The 5,166-nt window shown below is 35.0% G+C and overlaps 1 long non-coding RNA gene across 1 annotated transcript; it reads left to right on the forward strand.

Annotated features, from left to right (window-relative positions):
• Nucleotides 1-386: 386 nt before the first annotated feature.
• On the forward strand, nucleotides 387-2,604 carry LOC103094648 (uncharacterized). The gene is made up of 2 exons (XR_467085.2): nucleotides 387-1,941; nucleotides 2,359-2,604. It is a non-coding gene; the product is annotated as an uncharacterized LOC103094648 (long non-coding RNA).
• Nucleotides 2,605-5,166: the final 2,562 nt, after the last annotated feature.

Genomic DNA, 5,166 nt, shown 5'->3' on the forward strand with positions numbered 1-5,166 from the left:
CTGTTTTCTCAGGCTACACTGATCCTTCCTGATCTAACCAACCTAAATTTTGACTATTCTAAATCAACTAACATTATTATCCTCATAATTCTTAACTTCATCTCCAAGTTATAAAAACAACAAAGGTTACCTGTCTGAGCCTTAGCAAGTTAGGACTCTGAGCCTTAGCAGATTCAGAGTCCAAACCAAAGACCAGGGTTTTCTTTTCTTCTCAGAGTTAAAACAATCTATATAAACAGCAATAGCTAGTCAAAAGTGTTTCCCAAGTTGGAAAAAGAAAAGAAAACACTTAGCTCCTTCAGGTCTTTCCCTCCTTTCCTTGTACCTCAGACAGTGAGTGAGAGGGGGGGGGGAAGAGGAAGAGGGAGAGAGAGAGGAAGAGGGAGAGAGAGGAGAGAAAGAGAGGAAGAGGGAGAGAGAGAGATGTTGCTTCCTTCAAGCATTCAGAGACAGGTTCCAACTATGTCAACTGCCAGAGACCAATTGCTTAACTCCCCCAGAGCAACAGCCACAACAGGAGAGAGTAACTGTCACTCCTAGAGACCAACAGTCAGAGAAAAACTGTTAGGTTTGAAAATGACACTCTCAGCTCTGTTTGAAACTCCAATTCTTTCTCAAGCCAGCTTTTTTACTTCTTTCTTATCTTTAAACTAATATAACAAGACAATTTCTAATATCATGCTTATACTTGCTCAGAGTCCCATTTGCATTTGTAGTAATGGAAATTGGTTCCAAACTTTTAGGGCAGCTGTTTTCTTAACATATATCTTAACTTACCATCCCATCATAAATGCTTTTATTAAAATAAAAGTAGATGAATATCTGCTGATAATAAGCAAGTAGGTATTAGTGAATAATATGGGAAACATTAGAGACAGAGAAGATCCCTTTTCTAAGAGGTGGACTTGAAGCTACTCACATAAACAAAATATGTAGAGAACATACAGAAGAGAAAGTTTTTTAAGATTTCCCAGCACAAATGCCTAGAAGCAATAAAACATGGGTAAATTGCTGTTAAATTAATGCTTTTGATCATCATAATGTTTCCCTAAGGTACAATTTAACCCAGTTTAGTAAATTCTGAAGAAGATCTTTGTAATTATTATTATTAGATTTTTTTAAGCCTGATGACTCTCTGGTCAGTTTTTCTGTGGAAAAGAATGACTTAAACTGGGTTACCAATAAAACATTACACCCCCACCCTATATCTATATCTATATCTATATCTATATCTATATCTATATCTATATCTATATCTATATCTATATCTATATCTATATCTATACACATATATATAAATATACATATGTTTATACATAATTTTGCTACCTGTATGCAGTGTGGAAAAAGAAACACAATTGCATGATCTGAATGCTTTCAAGTATTGGATGGCTGATTTCATATTACATCAGTCTTTTCATTTTTATTTAAGCACATAAGTAAAACCATGGCTTCTAGAGAGTGAAAAGATATATCAATTCAATATCCACTATTCTAGATGCTGACCTCAGTGAAGAATTCCCATGATATTTTTGCTTTCATTTGTTCAATGAAGGTCACCTAAAGAATGAAATAAACAAAATCATCCTGAAAATATACCAGGACCTATGAAATTTTAAATTCAAATTATTAGTATAGCACTAAAAGCAACACCTATTTAAAAATGTTTTCTTTTCCCAATTTTCATGAAGAGGTCAGTTGATATTTAAAGATGTAGTTTTGTTCTTAAATTATACATGGGTTTTGGTCTTTTTAAATTACTATAATCCATTTGAAGCCCAGAAGTCTCTTCATGAGGAAGACAATCTCTTTCCAGAGTTCCTCCTGATTTTGGTTCCCTATTTTTCTTCATTAATATGTTTTGCTCTTGTATTTTACATTACTTTTAATCCTTCAAGTGATAAATGTGGGAACAGTGGACATACTGGAGTCTGTTTTCAGGTATGACCTTAGATAGTTAATAACTATACAACCCTGTGCAAATTACTTCTGTTTACATCACTTTTAAAATGGGAATAATAACAGCAGTGATGTTCCAAGAATGAAATGAAATGAAATGTGGGGCAGCTGGGTAGCTCAGTGGATTGAGAGCCAGGCCTAGAGATGGGAGGTCCTAGGTTCAAATCTGTCCTCAGACACTTCCCAGCTGTGTGACCCTGGGCTAGTCACTTGACCCCCATTGCCTACCCTTACCACTCTTCTGCCTTGTAGCCAATACACAGTATTGACTCCAAAATGGAAGGTAAGGGTTTAAAAAAAAGAATGAAATGAAATAATATATTGGGGTGTTCAGCTCAAGTTCTGGCACATAATAGGTGCTATATAAATATTTATTCCGTTCCATTCCCATTGGTTTAGGCAGTATCTTGAGCAAGACCAATCCTTTCATGAAAAGGTGAAGGGACATTAGTCTTAGAAGACAATGAGTTTGAGGAAGAAGAGAAAGAAGAAACACAACAATAAGACCAAAATTAAGAACAAGAAAAAGAAGGAAGATGAGAACAAGAAAGTATTGGCTGAAGAGAATAATTTGTTCATTTGTTATTATGGAAATATTCAAGATGACAACTCCATCAAAAAATAAAAGCTGCATATTTTCAAATATTTCAGTGGTTTTGATGATGTTAGTTGTAGGGGGTTGGTAGTTTTCAATTCTTCCAAACTAGTGTTTTCTGGGTAGAGATATAATCACTATTCCCCTGAACTGCACTCTCGTTCCTAACCACAATTGAAATCAATTCTTTCTCTCAGTGTCCCTAATCCCTTTGGACTAGGAGAGATATTGCTCCTTAGGCTCCCCTATCCATACCTCTGCTGGGTTTGTACCCCAAAGAGATAATAAGGAAAAAGACTTGTACAAAAATATTCATAGCCATGTTCTTTGTAGTGGCAAAAAAAATGGAAAATGGGGGGATGTCCATTGATTGGGGAATGGCTGAACAAATTGTGGTATCTGATGGTGATGGAATACTATTGTGCTGAGAGGAATAATGAACTGGAGGAATTCCATGTGAACTGGAAAGACCTCCAAAATTTGATGCTGAGTGAAAGGCGCAGAACTGGAGAACATTGTACACAGAGATTGATACAGTATAGCACAATTTAATGTAATAGACTATTTTCTATTGGGATTGCAATGACCCAGGACAATTGAGATGAACTTAAGAGAAGGAACACTATTCACATGCAGAGAAAAAACTGGGAATAGAAATGCAAAAGAAAAACATGATGGATCATATAAAAATTAAATTAATCTCTAGTATTGAAAATATTGTGTTTTAAAAGGTTTATTAAGGATTATTAGAAATCAAGGAATAAAGAAAATACAAATAAGAAAACCACATGCCTAGGGCTGATTAGCCCATTCAAAGCTTACTTACTACATCTTGAACTGGCCAAGCAGAAAGAGTGAGAGAATAGAAGAGCATAGAAGAGGCCAAGGTAGGAATTGCTGCCAGTGTAAATACTAATTGTGATCTCGCCCAGGTGGATACTCAGGTGAGATTATAGGGAATTCTGGGAAATACAAGGACTTCTGGGGATTGAAGTCTAGGGTTCAAATCTCCATTTTACAATCACAGGGTTTGATGGGGACATGATTGGGGTTTTGATGTTAAAAGATCACTCTATTGCAAATATGAATAGCATGCAAATAGGTTTTGAACAATGATACATGTATAACTCAGTGGAATTGCTTTTCTGTTCCACAAGGGAGGAGGAAAGAGTGATTGAGGTGGAGGTATCATGAATCATGTAACTATGGAAAAAACATTCTAAATAAAATAAGGGGAAAAACACATAAAAATAGCTTTTATCTAGTACTTTAAAATGTACAATTATTATCTCATTTTAGCCTTACAATAACCTTGTGCTAATTTTTAATCTCCCATTTATACCTACAAAACCGAGTAGACAGAAGTGACTTCAACAGGGTCCCACAGCTAGTAATTATCTCAGTATGAGTGTGAACCCAATGCCCTACCTAAGTGACTAATAAAAATCACATTTAAAGCAATAGGAGATACTAGTTATGATAAAAATATCTGGCTCTTTTTTCCTATTTTGATTCCCCATCTCATCTCAATCAGCAATATTTTATTTTTTCCAACTATATTAATTTTTTGGCCAAGATATTGTCTCTAACCAATATATAGGACTGAGACTAATTCCCAAGTGATTATAATTGCCATGACATTGACAAAAAGTGATGTTTGAAAAGGACAGCACATTGCCCCTCTTCCCAATAAATTGAATCCACCACTTCAATTCTATGTCAAGAACTTCTTAGCTACTTTCCTCAAATCAAAATCTTTGAGATTTTCATAAGCAATTTGGTTAAACTACATCCTTAAGCAGGAGAATGAGATTACCACACCTCTCCTATGACTATCAAAGCTTCTGGAAACCAATTTAAGCTTTTCTACTTTGGATGTTTTCTGAAATTTGACCCCTAAATACTATCACTGCCAGGAGTGTGCTGACCAATAATGAGGGGAAACATTTCAAGGACAACATGTCTGAGATGTGTATAAATCTCATTAAAAATAAATTCCACTAATTTACTTATTTAGTGCCATACCCATTGAACTACCAAAAAACTTCTTTACTGAATTAGAAAAAAAAAAACATAACTAAGTTCATTTGGAAGAACAAAAGATCAAGGATATCCAGGGAAATCATGAAAAAAAATGCAAAGGAAGGAGGACTTACAGTCCCAGATCTCAAACTATACTATAAAGCAGTGGTTATCAAAACAATTTGTTACTGACTAAGAGACAGAAAGGAGGATCAGTGGAATAGACTTGGCATAAATGATCTCAGCAAGACAGTTTATGACAAACCCAAACACCCCAGCTTTTGGGACAAAAATCCATTATTTGATAAAAACTGCTGGGAAAATTGGAGGACAGTGTGGGAAAGATTAGGTTTAGATCAACACCTCACACCCTACACCAAGATAAATTCAAAATGGGTGAGTGACTTAAACATAAAGAAGGAAACCATAAGTAAATTGGGTAAACACAGAATAGTATACATGTCAGACCTTTGGGAGGGGAAAGGCTTTAAAACCAAGCAAGATATAGAAAGAATCACAAATGTAAAATAAATAATTTTGACTACATCAAATTAAAAAGTTTTTGTACAAACAAAACCAATGTAACTAAA

Source organism: Monodelphis domestica, chromosome 4, assembly GCF_027887165.1.
Source record: "Monodelphis domestica isolate mMonDom1 chromosome 4, mMonDom1.pri, whole genome shotgun sequence".
Classification (NCBI taxonomy): Eukaryota; Metazoa; Chordata; class Mammalia; order Didelphimorphia; family Didelphidae; genus Monodelphis; species Monodelphis domestica.